Genomic DNA, 22,486 nt, shown 5'->3' with positions numbered 1-22,486 from the left:
TTCTGCCAGTGTAGACAGGTGTCCTTTTCCATCATTCAGGGCCATAGTCAGGGAGTAAGAACTGGGAGGGACCCCCAGGCCATTTCTGCAAGGGTGTGAGTATGGACCACAGCCAGCCGGTCCGTACTGGCCCCCTCGACCCCCAGGCCTGAAGCTGCTGTCTGCTGCCTGATGTGAGCTCTCAGCCTGGGCTGGGTGCCGGGAGGCTGTGTATTACGACCCAGGCCCAGCTGGAGACACAGGACTTCAAGAGCGGACAGCTAGGAGGAGCTGGCCTAAGCCACCATTCTGCCTCAGGTAAGTCCTGTATAACCGGGAACTGGGGAGAATGGGCCAATGACCAACCATGAGGAACCACTGCCGTAAAACAGAGTATCTGAGAACCACGTGGAGGGGCTGACACTCTCACATTGGGGTTCTATTTCCCAGACCCCATTGACGAATTTGGAATCTCCCAAAAAGTTTGTTCGCCCTCATGTGCCCGTGTCCTCTAAGACAGTTTGCTGAACCAGTTGAATAAATCATCGACTGCTGCCCATTTGTGAGCCTCCTGCTCCTTCCTTAATCCGCAGAGCTGCCTTCCGTTAGGCCCATTAACCCTGTCACCCAGTCCCGATGCCCCAAGCAGAAGAACTGTCTGGCTCCCTCTCCTCTTGAAATCTGCACGTGTTGTGGAGGGATTCTAGAAGTAGATCTTTCCTCAGTGAAATTTTCTGCACATGCGTTAATCATTCCCCTAAACAGCAACCAGGCACTCAGCAAATAACGACCGCCCTTGGTCATTGCTGGGAACATAAAAGATTATTAAAAGAAGAGTCAGCTTCTTGTCAGTTACGGCACCCAGGCTGGTCTGTCACTGCCCCGTGCCTCGGAGAAAGACGCTACTAGCAATTTTCTGGTTCTTTTCTCCTGGACCAATTTGCATAAGTTCTAAGCCTGAGAATCAAAGAGAAGTGAAATCTTACGCACAGAAGTGACCCTTCAATCGCTTGAAAAACAGGGTCTCTCTCCCCACCCCCCGACACCCCCGCCCCTGCTGTAAACACAGCAGCCTTGCTTCGAGCACCTTGGACCCTGAGCAGGAAGATGGGAAGAATTGCTCTGGGTAGGAAGACCCGTTAGCCCCGGAATTCAGAGAAGCATCAGCACTGCTGTTGGAGTCAGGGCGAGTCATCCCTCTTTAGCAAACAGGCGCCGGGGCTGTGAGCCTCCCAGGCTAATGGTGATTGATAAGTTGCTAAAGGACCAGGACTTGAAGCCTCCCAGAATCCTTTCCTCACCATACACATTTTCACATGAAACTGTAATAAAGAGGCAGTGGGAGACAGTGTGTGAGGCCACGGAGGTGCTATCAAGAGTTTGCGGGCTTCCGTCCTTTATATTTGTGTTTCCCTGGATTCTAAGCTACTGAAGAGCAGAAGCTGAGCTGTATGTTTCTTCTCTTCCAGTCCTTGTCCAAACTCATGCTTAAGGGGAGAAGAAAGGACGCTCTCTGGTAGGTACTGTTATTAATCTCAGCCAAAGGTGATAGGAAGTAACTTGCTAGTGAGAGAAGGAGCCAGAGCTCAGTCTCAGAAAGATGCCTGCTCTAACCACTGCCTGCCCCGCTGCTCGAGGGGTCGGTAGCTCCATTCCTCTATTTAACTTGGAAAGAAAAATGTGGGCCTAAGAAAGAGGAAGGCAGGTCTTCCTGTCCTATAGGATAGCACATATGCGAGCTGGATACATTGTACAGTAGTTGGTGTGGGGGTGGGGGGGAATGCAGCCAGGTGCATGCGCTGAGCAAACAGTTCATGCGGCAGGGAAAACGTGTCTTCCTTGTCCTTGGTCGGTGGTTCAGGCTATGGCGGATTCGTTTTGGTGGTGGTGGTGGTTTCCCCTCCCGTCCGCATTCATGTTCCAGAATCCTCTGTCCCTCGTTTTAGTTTTATATTTGCAGGTGCAATCTTTGAAGCCACTCAAAGGGAAAAGAAATATTGTAGTGAGGGAGGACAGAAAAATTAACAAAACACTGGTTAAGCTTAAAATTCCTTCAAGGATTGAGGATGAACATTAAAACCTAAGAATAGCAACTCCGTATGAAGTTGCCCACAGTGCCTAGAAGGAACGTGAGGGAAGCGTCCCATGCCTGGGAGAGCCCAGTCGGGACGGCCAAGCAAACAGGTGGACAGCATTCAAGGGAGGAAAGGATGAAATGAGATACTCTGCCTCTTGAGAAATACCAGCTGGGAAGACATGGGCCAGCCCTTCGGTTCACACAGTCTCATAAACTTCAGGTAGATGAGAGACAGCAGTGGACGACAGGCCTTGGGGGGACATCCTAACTCGGGTTAGAATTTGGGTCTCACTGCTCCATGCTGCAGACATTCGCAGTTGGGTCCAGTAATCCCAGAATTCCCCAGAACATCACAGCATCGCCCGTTTTCTTTTTCTTTTGTTGCCTTTGTCTTGGCTTTCTCTCCTGTTCCCGGCAAAACCAAACATACTTGCTCTCCCGGCTTCACAAAGAGGAACTGATTCCAAGAGGAAATCACTTCACAGCAAGCGAGCCCTGGGAAGAATGCTAGACTGGGGCGCCCTTGTAATGAGATTAAGGGAAAAATGCTTTTGTGCATCCAACTCAGACCCGTCCTCAGCCCGTGAAAGGAGCCAAAACAAACACGGGCATTGTTTTGGGAAGGAAAAGGTTAACAAGCTATGAAAACAAAATTAGAGATATTTTCAAAGCATGACCCTCCGCCGAATGAGTAGCATGTGATTCAGCGAGGCAGCAGCGAGCATCCCCTCTTCTCTGACATTCATGCTGCAGCCAGCGGGGCAGGGGACAGCAACGGCCATGACATTCCAAACAGATGATGGGGGCGCCTCACCTTCATGGCGACAAGCTGCATCCTCCAGGCAGAGGCCTGGGTCCCAGGGACAGAGACGCCTATCGCCTGGGCCCTTTCTGAGAAGTGAGCTCAGAGAAAGCTCCAGGGGTCCTGCAGAGCTCGGCATGCAGGCCTTCACTCACCCTCGGGCAGAATGGGAATTCTGAACTTGTTGCCGGACCCCAATCTCACAACAACCCCAAGGGCAAGACCTGTGCCTCGGTTTCCTCATTCAGTCAATTAATGTTTATTGGGCACCAAGCTGAGGGCCTCTGGCTGTGAATATAACATCGAAAGGCCCCATCCTTGTCCTTAAGGAACTTAGAATCTGGTGAGGAAACAGACGGTTATTATTGTATGTAAAGCATATTTATATAGTGTTTATCTAATGGAATTGTTTTAATTGGCACCCCAAAATGGAACTAATGGGGGTAATATCAGTGGACATTTTGCATTCAAGTGGAACATTTTGTGTGTGGGTGTATGCGTGTGCACATACACACGTGCATATGTGTGTGCATGTTCTGACACGGTCACCTCTGTCAGCAGTGCACCCTGGTTCCTCAGGAGCCTGCACACCCACTTCCATGTTCTCGGCCAGCTCACGGTGACAAAGGCGGTCATCTCCAGTGACAGTGAAGCTACCACTATTGTGTGTGGAGACGCCAAGAGGAAGTCCTTGCATGTTCCCTTGCCAGCACCCACGAGGGCCTGGGCTGTCTTGGTTTAGCTCAGTGCACGCAGACCCCAGGTTTAACCTTAAACGCTGCTACCCACAGTGATGAGAGGCTGCAACAGAGCAGAGCCCAGGAGGCAGAAGCAGGGAGCGTGTCGAGGTGTCTGCAGCGGGTTCACACCGAGGCCCCAGTTTTCTCCAACAAGACTTCAAGTCCTGCTTCTCACATGCAAGTCTCCCTTCTGCCTCAGCATTTTAGAGGGACTCTCTGAACTCTGCTCAGGCTGGGATTGGGCAGGTTCCTCCCAACATCTCCATGGTGACCTGATACTCAGAACGACACTGCCCTCGCTGGCTGGTGATTCCCCGGGAACTGAATGAATGGAGGAGCCTCGTTTGCACACATCAGATGGGAGACACAGCCGAAGCCAAGGGGGTCGCCCCGGCTCAGGAAGACAGGCGCCCTGAGCAGCGACTGTTCTAACTCAGGGCTCCCGTCATTGGGTGACAATCTTGTCCTTTTCTTGAGACTTGGAGTAACTGCCCAAGAAATCTGGTAACATTTGAAAGTAAATTTGGTGTGGAGCATAGCAGATAGAAGAACAATTCTGCTGCTCCTGCCTCACAAGTTCAGGGAAGAATCACCAGTCAGGCTCCTTCTGGCCCTCTGGTTAACTTCTGCTCAACTCTTAGGTCCCAGAGTTTTGTTAACCTGATGTGAAGTTAATCAGGCTTTTGTTTCCAGATCTATACATACATTTGAATTCTCGATTCAGATAAGGTACTTATTTCAAATTCATTTTGCTCCTCAGATAAGGTTTCTTTGAATACTTTCAGCCAGCTCTTGACAGTCCAGAGCAAAAGTTACTAGTCCTAGAACAGCTTCCTCACGTGCTCTGGGCTACTTCCCTCCTCTTTCCTGCCCCCTGCCTAGGCCGGGAATGTCTACTGTATTGAGCACTTAATCAGCCAGGTGTCTTATGGGAAACCAGACTTTGATACCTGTTTTTGTTCCCCTGATGAATGAAGCTTACAACCTGCAATCAGATTTATTTTTAGATGTTCTAAAATATTTTTCCGCCACTCTAGAAATAGATAACCTTTCTAGACTAAATCATGAAGAATTGGAAAACCTAGTAAAGAACTTAAAAGAGTAATCAAAACCCCCCCAAAAGCAAAAGTCCAGAACCAGATGGCTTCACCGGTGAATTCTAAGAAGATTTAGTGCCAATCCTTCTAAACTTCCTCCAAAAAGTCGAAGAGGAAGGAATACCTCCTAATTCACCTCACAAGGCCAACATTACCTTGATACCAAACCACACAAGGACAACACATTAAAAAAGAAAATTACAGGCCAATATTACTGATGATCATAGATGCAAAAATCCTCACACAAATACAAATCAAATACAACAATATATTAAAAGGATCATACTTCACAATCAAGTGGGGTTCATTCCAAGCACACAAGGATGATTCAACATCTACAAATCAATCAACGTGACAGACCACCAAATAAAATAAAATAAGATAAGATAAAATAAAATAAAATATTTCTCATACTCAAAATATATACACAGGACTTGACATCGCCATGAAGCTAATGAACACCTCAAACGCAACATGTTTGAACCTGAGCTCCTCCCACTCGGGCCTCTCCCGCCCACACCTGCCCCTCTCAGCGGCAGGGACCATCTTTCTTTCAGCTGTTCAGGTCCCAAACTTGGCGTCATCTTTGACATTGGCACTGTCAGGAAATCCCACTTAACTTCCTCAAAAGCTGTCCAACCTCTGGCCACTGCTCATCAACTACCCTGCTGTCACCCTAAGCCACCACCATCCTACCCTGGAGCGCAGCAGGGGCCTCCAGTAGGTGTTCTCGCCTCCACGCTCTCCCCTCAACACGCCAGCCAGAGTGACTCTTGAGACGCAGCAGGCAGGTGGCACTGCACCTGCTCAGCACCCTGCTCAGCTCCTCACACCCACCTCCACCGCCTCTCCAACCTGACCTGTGACTTCACTCCATGTTGGCCATACCAGCCTCCTCACTGCGCTCCCAGCCGGCCAGGCACTCCGCCCCTGCAGGGCCTTTGTGTCCGGGGCTCTGTCCCAACAGGGCCTTGGCCCAGGGCCTCGCCCAGCGCTGTCCCTGCTCTCACCTGCTCAGTGAGCCCACCCTGACCTCTGTTGACCTTGCCTGTGTCACTAGCCTCCTGGTCCCTCATCTCCTTCTCTGGTTTTTGTTTTCTTCACTTCCCATGAGGCCCAGGATCTTTGTGTGATTCACACGGGTACACCTAGCACCCAGAGCAGTGCTTGCCGCAGCGGCTCATCAATAAATATGTCACATGAACCAATGGCTCAGGGAGGCAGCACACAGTGTTGAGAGGAGCATGGGTTTGTAACCAGGGGGCCAGACAGAAGTCCTGCCACTTCCTGCCTGCGGGACCTTGGGCAGGTCACTTTAACTTTTAGAGCCAGGGATATAAAATCATGACTATAAATCAACCAAGTTGGGTTCTGATGTATTTAAACACTCAGTAAACGGTAGTTAGTGGTGGTGTCATTGCGGCTGTACATGCCGATACCTGCTGTAACAGGGCAATAACCGTCAAGAAGCACCTGCTTAGGCCCCGCTTCTCGGGCAGGACCATAAACAGAGGCCTGGGTTCGCACCTCCCATGCTTCCGTCCGCCTGTGCCTGCGGTTGCTCTGTTTAGCAAGAGGGAGGTGGCAGAAGGTGCGTAACTGCCACGGCAATAGTCTGCTCAGTGACATTGAACTCCATCCAACCCACATCACTGAAATTGCACTCTGAGGGCAGCCAGGGCTGGCAGCCTCGTCCTCACCACCCCGAGAGGCAGACATGGCAGGTCGGGGGGGGGGGGCAATCTCAGCTCAACCATGTGCTCCGTGAGTGGCTCTGGGTGTGTGTCTCTGCACCTCACCTTTTTCATCTGTAAAGTGGAGATAATAATACATTCCCCAATGGAATTCATGCAAGAATTAAATAAAATGGGCGTGCCTTGCACTCATGAGGTGTTCAGTGTATCGTAGGAGAGTCTGGTGGCACAAGAGGACAAGCCTGCAAGCACCCTGAGAGTTTTTCAGAAAAAAATTGCTGAATAACTGAATAAGGAGTTTCTCCTGGGGGAGTGAGGTAACTATACCTAGAGGTATTCAAGAAGGAAATGGGCAACTTCTTAACAGATCAGTGAGGGGACATTCCCTGAGGGGTTTGTGGCTGCGGGGAGCTGGCCCCCACTGTAAACGGCACCAGGCCTCTGGCCTTGCAGAAGCAGAGCTCGCCTTCTCCCAGGTCGCACTCTGGAGTGACACCGAACAGAGAGGTGCTCAGAAGACTCACACTAAAGTGTAAATGTGGTAGGCCCAGGAAATTTGGGCAATGCATGTTTCAAGATGCAAGGTCAAGTGTAGCAGAAGCGAAGTCCCAAGCTGAACAAAGCACACCTGGAGCAGCCATGCAACAGCCTCCGCTTTATTAGGGAAGACAGGCTTAGAGAGGCACCCTGTGTGATGGAAAGGTGCGAGGGGAGACAAGAAGATGGGAAAATGCCGGCCCCTCTGAAAAGTGTGAGAGTTTAGGACACGCTCCATGACTGCTGAACGTGCCGGGAGAGCCAGGGGCAGGGGTAAAATGCATCTGTGCAAAGAACGCTTCCAGAGACACGGAAAGCCAAGGCCCAAACGCTGCTGTTTTTCGTGATGTTTCCCTGCAGTTCTTTGCACTCCCTCCCAAAGTGGTCCAGAGCCAGAGTGTGTTGCCATGGCAACGGGCTCAATAGGGGAGCCACTCAGCATCACCCAGTAATTCACATTTGCGCTGCCTCTCACCCTCTCCTTTCTCCCCTCTCTTTTCATCTGTAAATGGAAAGCAGCTCGTGGGTGACGCCACCTCGAAGCTGACAGTTCCCGGAAGAAGGGAAGAGGAGATTTTCTTTTTGCGGGGAGATTCCCCCCTCCCAGAATCCTTTTTTCCTCTCCATGGGTTGTACTCTCTCACTGAGCAGTGGAAGGAGCTGAAGGGATGGGGCCCTCCAGGGAGGGTTGGGAACCAGCCGAAGCCTCTGCCGTTTGCTGCTACAAGGAGGTTCTTCTTTGGAAGCTAAGGAGTTACCCTGCAGGCTTTTGAAAGCCCCCTTGGACTTCAGGTGGGGTCAGAAGGGTGGATGGGGGCCAGGCAGGTGAGATTAGCACTTCCAACCCCCAAGGTGTGTCTATACCTTCCCCTTGACTTCTTTCTCTCGCCTCTCATCCTGTTCTTTTTCTTTCTTTTCTTGTTTTTAGATTCCCTGCCTGCCTTCTCTGCCAAGGCCCAAAGCAACGGATGGCTGAACGGGCTGAGCCGAGGATGGGCATTCAGAGCTGATTCGTGGGAGGCCAGTTGGAGGAGGGATGGTTCTGGATGGCCTGGCCCATGCCTCCCTCCTCCTGCTCTACTCTTGCTAAATTCTCTGAGGATACAAACAATAGTTCAAGGTCAACCCTCGACCTCTTCTTCACCGCTTTTCCTTCCTATAAGATTAACTGTCCTTACGTTCTTGTCTGTGTCTAATGGAACACAATAAAGTGCCCATCAACTCTTAGAGTTGAACCCCATAGAAAATGCTACTTGTAAATGCCACCCAATTCCACACGTGGCGGGGCTGTCCCTGGGGTGGTGGGCTTGTTGGGCAGTCCTTGGTTGGCGTGGTCTAGAGCTAGGTTATTTCTTGCCTTTGCTTTTCCTGTTCTTGCTTTTAAAAAATTGTATCTATTTGTTCCTCAAATAAACAATCTATTCATATTATCAACATTTAACATATTCCAAAAAGGTCACGTCAAAGCCTCCTTCCCACTCATATCTCCCCATCCAAGGGCCAGCCAACAGCGCTTTGTGACACTGAACAGAAGTGCTCAGAGGGCTCACACCAATGTGTAAATATCATGGACCCGGGAAATTTGGGCAGTGCATGTTCCAAGACGCAAGGTCAAGTGCAGCAGAAGTGAAGACGCAAGTTGAATAAAGCTTTGTATCAGAAGCATTTACTGTATTCCCAAGCAAACGCACGTGTGTAGTTTATTTTCTCTTCTCTTTTAATACCGATTCCGAAAAAGTAGGGTTTCTGGATTGAGATGATCTGACCTGGTGAACGTGCCCTGCTTGTTCTGTATCCAGTTAATTTTACTAATGAAGTCTGTACTTTGTTCATGTGTCTGTGAATGGGCTAAGTAAGTAAATTCTTGGGTAATCACAGACCTTTTTTTTTTTTTTTTTTTAATTTTAAGACTCACTCCTTTCCCTTGTCATTTCCCAGAATGACAGAGAAGGGACACAGAGAACCAGGTGATGGTTGTTCCTTTCTGCCTGGTATGTAACAGGTGTTCAAAAATACTTGTCAGGTAAAGACAGAGATGGCAGGCCTGGTGGAGAAAGGACTATCCCCAGCCCAGGCTGGCTCGCATTAGAGAGTTGGGGTGCACCTGACTCTCCTAGAGAAGGAGAGGAGGCATTTGGAACAGGGTGGGAGGGGAAGAGAGTCGACCAGGCAGCTTATTTGTCTTTAACCAACTCCGTCCGTATTTCAGCCATTGCTGCTCAAAATGGCTCGTGTGGGCAGACAGGGCCTGAGTCAGCCCTGTTGATACCAGGGCACAGAACCCAGAGCTGGGGCACAGAAACAGGCAGTCAGAAAAGACAGACACACCTGGGAATGACTCAAGAACCCATCATCACAGTGCAGAAGCCAGATGCCGGGACAAGTGGCCGCACAGGCTTCTCCTGACAATGGTCCAGCAGGGCGGAGACAAGCCTATTATCCTGATCCTCTTGGGAAAGGCCATCATGTCCCTTGGGCCTACCCCTGCCCGTCCCAGCTGCATGGGCTGTCTGACCGCCCTGCCATCAGGGAGGGGGCAGGCTCCACCTGCCATGATGGGCTCTGCAGGCAGTGGCATCTCCGCATGCTGGGTGTGTGGTTCTCTTGACAGGTTTCAAAAGCTCTCTGAAGCCAAGCGTCCTCATTCCTCATTGGGGGGACAGTCCCTGCACCTTACAATAGTGCTGAGATCAGAGGTCGCACACGCCTGCCTGGTGTGGGCCCAGGGTGGCCTCCATCGGTGGCTGCGTTTATTATTATTCCTGCAAGTGCTCTTCAGCCCCACCCTCCAGGGATCCGTAAGGAAAAGCACCTTGCTCCTTGATCACCTCCGTCTTCATCAGTGAGCCCCTTCCCTGATCCTTGTCTGCCCCTGAACCCAGCCTGCGGACTTCGGTCAGAAGGCTGCCTACCTGTGAGGCCAGCCTGGGGAGATCTGCCCTCATGGCCGGTGCCCAGCGTGGGCGCCACTGGGCCGAGTCAAACAGGAGGGTCTGACTGCATGTTCTGTCCTGGGAGCCTCTGGGCTGAGGGAGACAAGGGTCAGAGGCAGGAGGGGAGCTGGCAGGGGGGTCAGGGCGTGGGCAGGACTGAGGTCCAGGATGCTGAGAAGTGATCTTATGGTTCAGGGAAGCTTTGGGCCATTTAAAGACGGTAACGACTGAAGGGCTCTCACTGACCAGGTCTGTCTTTGAAGATAATGTCTAATAAGTAGGATAAAGTTGCTTTGTTAATTTTGCTACCACTGCATGGCTGCCAGCTGCCCCAACCATCATTATCCCTGCCCCGAATTACTGCCCCAGCCTCCTGCCTGGCCTCTGCCCACGCCCCTGCAGCCGGGTCCGCCGGAGACCCACACGTTCAATCGATCACCTTCGTGGTTCTGCTCCTGTTCTGGTTGTTTGCTTGGTTTGCTTTTGCTTTTTAGACTCATTTGTTGATAGTTGTGAGTTTGTTATCATTTTCCTCTTCCTAATTTTGATCTTCCTTTTCTTAAATATGTACCATAGATATGGAGATCATATGGAGGGTTATCAGCTGGAATGGGGAAGGGGGAGAATGGGAAAAGGTGCAGGGATCAAGACATAGGGAAAAGGTGCATAACTGGTAGGTACAAAGTAGACAGGGGGATGTGAAGGACAGTATAGGAAAGGGAGAAGCCAACGAACTTACATGCATGACCCATGGACATGAACTAAGGGGGGGGATTTCTGGAGGGAAGGGAGGTACTGGGTGGAGGGGGCAAAGGGAGACATACTGGGACAACTAACTGTAACAGCATAATCAAAAACTATACTTAAAAAAATGACCTCCTTGAAGTCTTTGCTCAACTGTCACCTTTACCAAGAAGCACACCTCTGACCACCCTGCTTGGAGGTAGGTACTTCTCCCCCTTTATTTTGCTCCATGTTTTCTATTGCAATTGTCATCTTTTAACAAACTATTAATTTTCTTTAAAACATTGGTTATTTGTGTGTGTGTGTTCCCTTTAGAACGAAAGCTCCATAGGGCAGGAATTTGGGCTTATTTTGTGCCCTGGCACATCCTAGAACAGGACTGGGCATATAAGAAGCACTTGATACATAGTTGTTGAATGAATATCATTTTATTACTACAACTACTGAAGACTGTGCTGCTGACCTACTGTGCGCCAGCCTCTGTGCTCTGGGAGTTAACGAATTAGTTCACACGGAGCCCTAGGAGGCAATGGCTCTCCTTGTTTTCACATATGAGGAAACTGAGGCTCAAGGGAGTTGAGCCACTTGACCAGAACCCCTTAGTTAGAAAGTGGCCAAGGCAAGGCCTGAGCCTGGCCTGCCGGGTTCCGGGGCCTGTGGCTTTGCCGCACAGTGTGTCTGTCACAGTGGGTTAGATCAGGCTCTGCAGTAGGAGCACCACGTGGTGGGGGGAAGCCCTGCCTGATCAGTGATGAGGATCCTTGGGGAACCACACCCCAGACTGAGTGGGGCACCGTCAAACCTGGGGCTGCAGGCCGCACGGCAGCAACGTCCCCCTTGTTGGGACCCCAGATGGGCCTCCTCGTCAGTCTTCCCCCTCCCTGGGGTTCCCCCCAGGTACGTTCTCCACACGACAGTCAGGTGGTGAACCAAGCCCTCGCTGCTTCCCGTCCATTCCAAAGGCTCCCACGTTCCCGTCCTTCCCCACACCACTCCTGCTCCTCCCTCACACTTGGGCCACGCCTGACCCGAGGCCTTGAACCAACTGTCCCCCAACCTTGAAGAGTTGGCGCCTGCCGTCCAAGTGGGGAGGCCACCTCTCCAGAGGGGCCTTCACTGACCACCAGGTGCTCTCTCTGGTCTACATGGATCTCTGCAGAGCAGAGGTCACAGTACGATGTCCCAGGTCACATCTATGGCTATTCATGTGCCCTCCATCTCTGCCTGCTAGGCTCGGGGCTCACTGGAGCAGGCCAAGGGTGGCCTGGCAGAGGGCGGTGCTCCTTATCCCGCCACGTGAAGGAGGATGCCCTGCTGGAGGAGCTGCTGATGGTCCCCTAGGTCCCAGGGCTGTTCTCCTCGGTGGCCTGGAGCAGGGACAGCATCCCATCCTCGGAGTCCTAGGAAGGATTCAAGGACACAAAGAAGCCTGCTTTTCAGAAGGAGACCTGAAAATGGGAGAAAAGGTTGAGGTCAGGAACCAGGAAGGTGTAGGAACCCAGCAGCAAGGGACAAGATGGAGAAAAGAGGAGAGCAAAGCGAGGAGGCCCAAGAGGCCCTCTAGCCCCAGCACTGCCAGCCACCTGCACCTGGCTGGATGGCTGGTGGCTTGAAGTCCAGCCCAGGGTCCCTTCCTGTCCCAGCACTCTCAACACACACACACCCGCTGCCATCTCAAGAGGCACAGGGAGAATGCTTTTTCATTTAAAATGTGAAATTACTGTTTGCCACGCAATTCTAACTTTGTGGTGGTCGGTTGTTATTACCAGTTGAGCATTTAAATACTTTTGTGAGTCCCAATGGATCCTATAGATGTAAATATGCACAAATATACCAGTTCTTGTGTTTATTCACCAGTGAGAATGACAGAAACACTGGCCGCTGGATTGTCATCGCTTGCCATCAGCTGAGGCCCCAGGCCTGGGTCACTGTAAAAGCAAGACGGAGCCCCAGGCCCACGCTGCCCGAGCTGCCCCTAGCCACTCATGTTCATTCTGTTTCTGTTCTGCTCCCACTGCTCTTGCCACACTGTCCTTTGACAGTGGAATGACCAGACTGAGGGTGGCAGACGGTCTATCTTGTCTTCATTGTTACAGTTGTTGGCGCTGGGTCTGCAGTGAAAAGCTGGGGCTGGCTGCTTTTGTTTTCTCTTTATGGTTTGGGTGATTGGGTTTTGAACATCAGAAACGGTACCCATGAGCATGTGTCCCTGCTTCCTTTGCGGTCATTGCTATGAGGATGCTCTGGAACTTGGAAAGCACACGCAATGTGAGGACTCTTGTTGTTGGTGGTTCCTTCCGAAGGGAAGTTGCCTGGTTCTTCTCTGCTCTGTAGAGGTCCCAGGCTTCCCTGCCCGTCCACTCCAGGGCCTTATGTCTCTGGAGAAGGGGCTCTCGGGCTTCCCCGGCCTGTGCTGGGCACGAAGCCTCAGCCCCCAGCGCTGTCTGGTGCCCAGATGGGTGTGCCTACACTGGCAGCAAGGCTGACCTGGACAGAGCAGACATACCTCCATTGATCTCCAGTCCTTAGCTCAGAAGCCCACGTCTGCTGGTCTGCAGAGGGCTGCAGAGCAGAGTGGCTTCCCTACCTTTAAGTTGGATCCAATTTCCGCATCTCACTTAGTTCATCCAACAGTCACCTTAAATAACCTAACTATGGTTTAAAATATAACTGTAGCTTGTGCCCTTGGAGGCAGGGTGACTCTCTCTGGGTTCATTATGCCTAGAGATCCCCTCCTGCCCACCTCTCTGCTGCCTTGGAGAAGCTGAGCTCAGGAGGACAGCACTGGGTTGCCGTGAACCATTGTACAGGGCGTGCAGAAAACACATTTGTAGCTGGCAGGAGTGGGCAGGAGTCCCCACCTGGAAGTAAGGCATCATTACCCCTAATCACAGCACCTACTTACAATCAGAGTTCTCCCAAAGAATCAAGGCGGGCTGTCCCCTTCACTTCGGAGACCTCTACTTGATTGTGAGCTCCTGAGACCACAGCTCCTCCACGTGGTATGTGCACACAGGTAATGTCCACTACATGTGTGTGGACTGGATAAAATGCCCCCAGCCCATGCCAGTTCGTGCCTTTTTCTGGAATCGTTTCACCTATCTGACCTAAACTCCAGCAGATGCATCACCGGTGCTCAGGAGACCAGCAGCTCAGGAAACGGCCCGGTCCAGCCCTGACAAGGTGTGTTTCGCAGCCAGGCCGTCCTAATCTGCGGAAGGGTGTTCCCAGCACAGGCAGGGGACGGTGTGCCGCGGGTGGAGCAGACGGCTTTATTCTTTTTGCATGATACTTCCTGCAGTTTTATGTTATCTCCAGCAGTTATGAGGAGATGTAGATAGTGTACATGTTTGCTTTTTCCTGATTACATACAATATCACTTGACTAAAAATCTACACCAGTTGCAAGGATACATTCTGGCTGAATATTAGAGACTTTTCTCATTATCTTTCAAAACAAAGAAAAAAGACAGCCTCTCCACAGTTATTGCCTCTAAAGTGCTGTGAATGTGCTCACTGCTGCAATAAAAGCCCCAGTTTCAGAATTAAATGCTCCAGATTTGGGCCATGACTAAGCATCATGACTGACTAGGTCGTTTTCTGGTCTGCTGACAGGCTTCTTCCTCCAGGGGAGGGTGGACGCCAGGTGAGCATTGCGTCACCGCTGCTAGGGAGTCCACGTGGCCTGAGGCGGCCGTGCGTCCCGCCATCTGTAAGGCGAAGTAAGCTCCGCTCGTCCCAGGAGCTGTGCTCAAGCCGATGGTAGGGACTCCCTGAGGCTACACTGTGCTGCTATGACCACGTGCCTCTCGGGCCCTCATTCTTTCCCTCAATGTCCCTCTGCTGAGAAGAGATGTTGGTATGTCTGACAAGGCCACATCCCGCCAGGTTCCATGGAGGCCACGGGGCCCCCAACACGCAGCCTTGGCCCTCGCAGAGCTCACCCACTGGTGGAAAGGAGGAGGCACAGGAGCCCAGGGCACTGGTTACACATGCTTAGGCAGCCTGGCTGCATCTCTGGGTGCGTGGAATGTCTGGAAACTGAGCCCTTGACCCAGCGGAGCAGACTTTGGGACCCAGCACCCTGCTGGCAGCCAGTGCATGCTCACGTGCTCCCCTTCAGAACACTGGTGGCGGCTGCCTCTGTCACTCTTCCTTACCACTGCCATGCCTTGCCATGAGTCATGGCTGTTTTTCAAGTTTATCTCCCATAGCTCCTACTTGATTGTGGAATCATCAAGTATTCTAGAGGTGTGATCTACCAAAGTGGGGAAACCAAGACACTTGGAAATGTATGTGACTTGCCCAAGGCCACCAGGTTTCGCATTCATCCAGAGGCTCAAGAAGCCCTCAGTCAGTCAGAGGAAAGAGCAGTGGCCCTGCCCTTTGGGGAGGTTACCTTAGTCGCCCCCTCATCTGGGCCTCGAGAGCCCCATGGCCCCTCTCTGCAGACAAGCAAGGAAAAGACACATCACTCTTTCCCTCCAGGTGTTCCCACAGCCCAGGGTGGAAGTGCTGTGGTTATGTCAGCACAGATTTATGCACCGGGACTCACTCTGTGTGGCAAGAAAAGACATCCCTCGTTCCAACAGAGGCCTTCTTGTGTCAACAGAAAAGGCAGGAGGGAATCTAGCACCAGCACTCTGGGCTGGGCTTCCCGAAGGAAGAAGCAGCGCCTTGGAGGGCTTCTAAGTGTCCCCTGTAGGTCTGCACTTGGGCCCACTGCAGGAGCCTCTCTGTGGCCACTCACGAGCTCTGTGGCCTTGGCCCAGCCAACGGAGTGGCCAGTGCTCGCTCACCCGAGAGGCGGGAATGACAGCAGGCTGCCGGTGACCTCGACAGAGCTGCTGAGCTCCTCCTCTGTTGCAGCGGGAGGCCTCGTTGTACACTCAGACAAGCCATGCAGATAAAAACAATGCACTGCTGGCTAACCCTGGAGGTGTCTGGGTGGCACGACTTTAAACATGACCTGCCAAAGACCCGCTGTGTGTGCGTCAGCCATGAAGGTGCGAGATTCCATGCCTCGCGTCAGGAACATTCCAACGTCAGTCAGTACAAACCCTAAGTCTCTTAAAAATCGTCAAAACCAGCTTCCTAAATGGCAGTTTTTCTACTCACTCCTGCTGGAAATAGAGCAAGCTTCTGGGGCCCAGCAGGCTGCGTAGATGGGGGTCCCTGCCGTGTGGGGTTAGCTGGCAGGTCGGTGGGGGTCGGGTGCTGGGGCTGACGGGGCCTCCCTAGGTTCCCTTGACACCTCTCTCTCTGGTTCAGGCTTGAGCTCCAGGCAAGGAAGACAAACCCTCATGCCCATTAAGGCCACATCTGGAGTGAGCACTTTATCACATGATGCTCCCAGCACCCTTCCCGTCGCAAGCCGACAGCCCTTGACTGTGAGCTGTATCTGAATTCCTGACCTTGACTGTCACCAGCACACACACACTAGCGACAAGTTCCACTTGTCTGTGTATAAAGAGAAGTATTTCACAGCTTTCTATTTATGTCTGCGAAGGCTTACGGTGACCGAAGGCAAAGGCGGAATCTCTCTGCACATTGATTTTTACTGCAGGCTTAATGTCTGTGTGTAATTACTTTCACCATGCAGGTGAAGCACGAAATTAAACCGGGCTCTTGAACGAGGGGAAAACCAGCACCAGAAATGGAGGATCACAGGAGAACTGGAGCAGGTAGCCTGGTCACAGATGCTGTCTGGCTGTCAGTCTCTGTTGCTGCTGAAAATGCATTTACCCCCCCCCCCTCCCACCCCTAGGTCTGTTTTTGCTTTCTCTTGGTTTCTCAGGAAAGAAAATCCTCCAGGGTCCCCCTGTTCTGTCTGCCTGACAAACCTAATAGGAAACCGACATTAATCTGTAAGTGAGGGGAAATGGTTTTTCTGCTGTTTCATGCATGCTACGTCAAATACACGGATACTGGGGAAAGAGGAGCCAGGGGAAGCCAAAAGTACCTCTGCAGGGCCTAGCCACCTGCCCCTCCCCCCAGCCCAGCGCCAGGAAACAGCCCCTCCCCCACCCTGGACCTCTCCGGCTCCTGGGACTGCAGAGTAGAGCTCAGGAGCTCTGTAAACAAGGCAGATTCCCACCCTCATCTGAGGTGGGCAGGGCAGGGCAGGGCAACGCAGGGCAGGTCTGGGCAGTACCTGGGGGAGCTTCAGGGTTTCATAGACTGACACATACGGTGTCACTGTGTCTCCCACGTGCCAATATAGACACGAAGCCCTCTGACTCAGCGTTGCTTCTAGAAGGTCACCTTCTATAAGTGTTTCCTTCATGGGAGTCAGCCCGGAGGACGGGAATGTGGCTCGCCAGGCCTTGAGCAGGGTGACCCCCTTATTATGCAGGTGGCTGCCTGGGCAGACTCCAGGACTCCAGGAGCTCGCCCCAGCTCGGCTCGGGCTCAAGGGTGTGGAGCCACTGCTTAAGGAGAGGGGAGGTGAGGGACGCCATGGTTCTGCCCCCAGGCCAGTCGTCCCTTCCTACTCCGTAAGAAACTGAGATTTGTCATCGGATGGGTTCTGCCTAGCAGCAGGTTCACGCGCTGGTGTCCCCCATGAGGGGCAGCGTGTCCTTGTCAGCCTGCAGTGCCCACCCTCCCAGACTGCACACTCTGTCTTCACTCCAGGTCTCCTCAGCCTGTCTTTAGCGTAGGTGACAGCTGGGCGTGGGGACGTGAGGCCCGGGGGGCCTGGAAGAGGCAGGGATGGGGAAGGCAACTGCCCTCGGAGGGCACTGGCGCCACTCTGCCTCGGGAGCACCCCCAAACAGGTCACTAGGCTTCCCGAGCCAGGCAGTGGCTCTGTGATGGGAGCGGCAGGAGCAGGAGCAGCGTCAGGGGCTCCTGTTTGCCGGTATTCCCCCCACGACCTTGAGCTATTTCCTTCTGCCACCTCCATCCTCTCCCTGGACCCAGCAGTGATCACACATGCGCTCAACAGGCGAAGGAGGCCCTTCAGAGGGACAGTTGTGGTCTGTCTGTGTCACGGGGCAGAGCCGGGGAGCTCGTTAGAACAGCCCTGCTCTGGCCTTTCCATCTTCTGATGAGCCAGGAAACAGCCCAGTCAGCCCCTGCTGAGGCAACTTCTAGAACCAGAAGACGTCTTTCCGAGAATCTCGCTGAACCCCAAGGGTGAGGAGTGTCAAATTTTGCATTGGGGGGAAGCTGGCAACCAGCCTCCCCTTCTAAGTAACCTTTGCCTTGGAACCTGCCAGCTAACCGCCTGGAGACTTGCCTTTGATCACGACTTGTCACCTCCCAGGAGATGTTCCACTTTCCAAGCAGGTGAAAAACGAACCGTATTAAAAGTAGTGGGGTGGATTCTTCACAGGGTCCCCTTGTAACTTGAAACTATTGGTGCTGCTGCAAATGGCAGAAAAGACTGCCTTGTCGCTCGGGTGGCAGGACTCCGTGGGCCAATCAGATTCCTGCTGCACCCTAGACCCAGCACACCCCTCTGCTGCACCCCCGACCCAGCACAGCCTTCTGCTGTACCCGAGACTCAGCACATGCCTCTGCTGCACCCCCGACCCAGCACAGCCCTCTACTGCACCCCAGATCCAGCACACTCTGCTGCACCCCAGATCCAGCACACTCTCTGCTGCACCCGAGACCCGGCACACCCCTCTGCTGCACCCCAGACCCAGCACAGCCCAGAGCCCCAGGGTCATGGCCGGCAGGGCTCCAGCAGCTAGCAGAGCCCTTTGGGCCATGGCCACGGGCCAGCTCTTGCACACTAGGGTCACCTTGGTGACCAGGGGCCACTGCAACCATCCACACCCTCTCCCCTCCTTCCTGCTTTCCAAGTGCTTATGGACCTGTGTTTCTAGAGCTTTCTCAAAATTGTGGACACATTCCCAGTGGAAATCATGACATTTTCCGTTTCACATTACGTACTGCACAATGCCTCAGGAAGAGAGAGAAGGGAAACAAGGCCTGGGAGCCAGCCCCTCTCTGTAAACAGCCAGGCGGCGGCTCTGCCACCGTCCTCTGTTTACCCCGGAGTCACCTTGCCGAGCTGACAGCTAGGCCAGTGTTTTCTTCCTCAGGCAAAGCCTGGCGAATAGGCCCCCTGCCTTTTCTCTCTGCTCATGTGGCACATCTGGATAAAGGCGTGCCTCCCACTTGGCTGTGTTTTTTTTAAACTTTACTTTCGACTGCCATGGTAACTGCTGCATGTTTGGCAAAGGGAAAGAGGGGGGAGCGAAAGCGCAGAGAGAAGAAAAGGAGCTCTCAGCGCGGGGCTGGCGGCCGGCCAGGCTAATCACGCCGCAGAGCCGAAATGAGGCCTCTGGCGGGCAGCCAGGTTACAAAGAACAAAGCTGTCAGTTCCTCACGTTGGCGGCAAAGCTTGTTTGGCAGCCTTATATGGTTTCCCAGAACTCCCTGCCTTGGCCGCAGTCCATTCCCTTCAGGGCAGCAAACAGGATTAGCACAGCCCGAGCTGTTTTTCTGCTCTCTCCTCCAACTGTTCCAATGACATCATCCCTGCTGCACGCACTTGCCAGCAGGGTGGTTTTTTCTCCCTCCCTCCCTCGCTCCCTTCCTCTCCCTCCCTCCCTTCCTCTCCCTCCCTCTGTCCCTCTCTCTCCCCAGCTCTCTGACTCTGCCTCTCAGACACACACACACACACACACACACACACACACGCATGCACACTCCCACTTCCTTCCTGTAGCCGCCCCCTCTCCCCTGACTTTCTCTAAACGCAATGTTTTAGGTCATTCTTCTTGTCCAGCTTTGCTGTTAAATTAAAACGCCCTGGTGCTTGTCCATTTAGCTGAATCAAGCCAGACGTTGTATTTTATTTTTATAACTGAATTCCTGTGAGATAGAAATCTCATTTTCCTTAGCAGGCTGTAATCAGCACTTGCAAGCCTGTGGTTTCCAACTGCCCGTCTCCTGCTTCCTCGCGAAGCTCCGCTGAGAAATGAACTTGGCTTCCATTCAGGTTTAAAGGGCCCACAGCCGGGGGGGCGGGGGGGACACACATGCGCGCGCACACGCGCACACACACATGGTGTGCATACAAACACCGTTGTACGGGTACTCAGAGCCACACAGACAAAGGGCAGGAAGACTCCCACCAAGACAGAAGGACACACAGTCTGTATCCAGTGTCATTCTTCCCCTTTTGAGGAAGAAAGTCGGTGAATTAGTAAAAGCCAAAAGCTGCTTCTGAAAAGGCCGGTCGGCCGCGCAGGCAGGCGAGCATTATGCAACTGATGGCTGGGTTCACGGAGCGACGGAGGTTCCCGGCGGCACAAACGCTCCCCGCCCAGCCCCGCCGCTCTGATTCATGAACTAGTTTTCAGATTCATGAATCACTCGGGAGCCAGCTAGAGAAAAATGAGTAGTATTGATCTCATTTCAATGGAAATTGGCTCAACAATGGCCATGCTGACTGTGGACAGCTTTCTGAGACCGGGGCACGCCAGTGCCAAGGTCTGCAGGCAGGCGCCCACCCGCGGGCAGGCTGGGGGCCCCCTTCTCACTAGTATCCAGTGGGTATAGTAAGATCTACTGTTGGAAGGGACTGTGCCTGGACCCCACTGTCCTCCTTGGACGGGTCTGTGGCCTTCTTTTAGTCCTCTCCATCTAGTGTTTTCATGTCTAATCTTCTAAGAGGCATCTCAGTGCAAACTGTTTTCTGGATTTCTGGTGACTTCTCAAGGACAGTCTAAAGTAAAAATGTATCTCCTACTAAGTGGATTCAACTTCATATCCAACTGGAATGTCTTGGGTTTGTTTCTTTGTTTTAAAGTACAGAAGTAGCTTTTACCCTTTCCACCCCTGGCAATCTCTTCAGCAAAGAAGGACCGGGGTACGGACCCTCCAGATCTGTGGTGATCTGACTTAAGCCAGGAAAGGTGGCCCACCCACTGGGTGACCGCCTTCATACAGTCCCAGGGCTCTGGCACTTATAAAATCACTCTGTTCCTTCCCAAGCGAAGTGACACTTTTCTCCCTGATGGTGGAGGAAGTGGGCACTGGCCAGAGGGGCCTCCAACAGCTGACCACACGCCCCTGCCTGTCTCCAAAGGCCTCTCTTCCGTCTGCCTGAGTCCCCACCCAGCCCAGCACGTGAGACTCATAACCCTGCAGTTCGAGCTGTCTGTCATGTGTCAGCAGGTCGCATCATGGCCTTGATCTGCAGCCTTGAAATGATGTTTTGTGTGGTTCCTGCTCCCAGGTCTCCAGGACCACTGCTCCCCCTCTAGCCCTGAGGGATGTAAAACAACTGACCACATGTGCTTTTCAGAAACCCCACAAAAGTGGGCAGAGCCACTACCAGAAAAGGCCTTGATCCTGGTCGGCATGATTTTGGATCCAAGCTTTCAAAAGTGAGATTTTCATCTCCGGAGTTCAGACACACAGCCTCGTCGGCAGATGCATTTCTCTTGGCAGGGATGGGATGACGTGACCTTACTGCTTGTATTTCTGCAGTGCACGGGGAGCAGCCCAAGAGGGGAGAGCAGTCGCTTCAGAGGCCAACAGAGCTGGCTTGTGTTCTGTGAGGTCTGCGTGAAGGTGCCCTTCCGCTCGGGCTGCCAGGGTGCCAAGGGTTAAATTGTCCCCCCCCCCCCCCCCCCCGCTTTCCCTGCTGGCCTCAGAGCAAATGGGAATAGTGGTTGGCTTGTATTTTGCATTAACCCATTAGCTTTTTCCCACTGCAGCCTCACATTCTGTGATAAACCTGAGTTGCTAGGAAGGCTTTATGTAACACCCACTGGCCTGGGCTTCTGGAGCAGCCAGCGTGCCGTTTCCAGAATTCCCCATAAACCTGGCAGTGCATCAAAACCTCTGTTTCATAACAGACCAGAAATAGGATTTTCTAATAACATTCCAAGGACTGGACTGATCATGCTGGGGTCTGGACTTTTACGACTTGTTAATGGTTAACTAAAAAGAGACCCCCATGATGCCCAGCTTGCTATCTCTGGGGTTGGGAGAGACGGGAAGGCGGAAGGAAGGCTGTGGTCTCTGCCTCTGTGATCGGCCGGTTAGTGACCAGAGGCCCCTTTCAGGGAATTTGCTAAATAATTTCAAACATATTGAGGATCTTACTCATGTTTTTAAAAAAGAAAAAGAAACCACTACCTTCCCCCTGCTTCTTCCTCCATTCATAGAGAATGTGGTTTCCTTTTATTTTGCTGCCAGACGTGCTGACGGTTACAGGTTTGACCCTCCCTTTCCTTTGGCAGCTTTCCCCACTGAACACACCAGCTCTGGGGGGCCATGCCTTCACGCAGCAGATGAACCCCACATTTAAAACTCAGCTCTGTGAACGGCAGGTCATACCCCTCCCTCTCTGACACCCATGGGTTACTATCCCGTGTCCCCGCCGCCTGTCCTGTCCTGGTTTAGATTATGACAGGAATGGGAGTTCCCTCCAAAAGGCCATTTGCAGCCTATTCGGGTGTCACTGGGGCCCCAACTGCATAGCCAGCCCTTTGTTCCACTTCATCAGACCTGCTTCCCTCCCTCCCTCCCTCCCTCCCTCCTTCCTTCCTTCCTTCCTCCCTCCCTCCCTCCCTCCCTCCCTCCCTCCCTTCCTTCCTTCCTTCCTTCCTTCCTTCCTTCCTTCCTTCCTTCCTTCCTTCCTTCCTTCCTTCCTTCTTTCCTTCCTCCTTTCCTTTCTATCAGCTCTGCCTGGAATGGCGCTGCCCTGTCCTGTGCACTTAGAGCCTGGGCATCACTTCAAAGCAAAACAAGCCCCAGCCCCAGCGTGACTGTAGGGTGCGAGCAGGGCTCAGCTTGCTTTTGGGGAGAAGTTGATGTGACTCGTGGTCTCGCTGCCTCTAGCAATGGAGCTGCGTTAGGAAGACGCCGCTTCCTGGGCTCCCCACATCCCCTCCCACGTGCCTGCCACCTC

At 52.7% G+C, this 22,486-nt stretch overlaps 2 long non-coding RNA genes across 3 annotated transcripts; one reads left to right on the top strand and one right to left on the bottom strand.

Moving 5' to 3' along the window:
- The first annotated feature begins 7,396 nt into the window (after positions 1 to 7,396).
- Positions 7,397 to 8,803, top strand: LOC149992507 (uncharacterized). 2 transcript variants are annotated; one of them, XR_016508297.1, is made up of 2 exons: positions 7,397 to 7,718; positions 7,855 to 8,803. It is a non-coding gene; the product is annotated as an uncharacterized LOC149992507 (long non-coding RNA). The 2 variants fall into 2 exon arrangements; XR_016508298.1 differs by having other exon boundaries at positions 7,397 to 7,751.
- A 2,209-nt stretch (positions 8,804 to 11,012) lies between these two features.
- On the bottom strand, positions 11,013 to 13,858 carry LOC149992506 (uncharacterized). Its single transcript, XR_016508299.1, has 2 exons — positions 13,509 to 13,858; positions 11,013 to 12,051 (listed from the first exon to the last, which is right to left on the bottom strand). It is a non-coding gene; the product is annotated as an uncharacterized LOC149992506 (long non-coding RNA).
- Positions 13,859 to 22,486: the final 8,628 nt, after the last annotated feature.

The sequence above is a fragment of the Furipterus horrens genome, unplaced genomic scaffold (assembly GCF_987537825.1).
Source record: "Furipterus horrens unplaced genomic scaffold, mFurHor1.1.pri manual_scaffold_15, whole genome shotgun sequence".
NCBI classification, from domain to species: domain Eukaryota; kingdom Metazoa; phylum Chordata; class Mammalia; order Chiroptera; family Furipteridae; genus Furipterus; species Furipterus horrens.
This window is presented reverse-complemented; position numbering and strand designations above follow the sequence as displayed.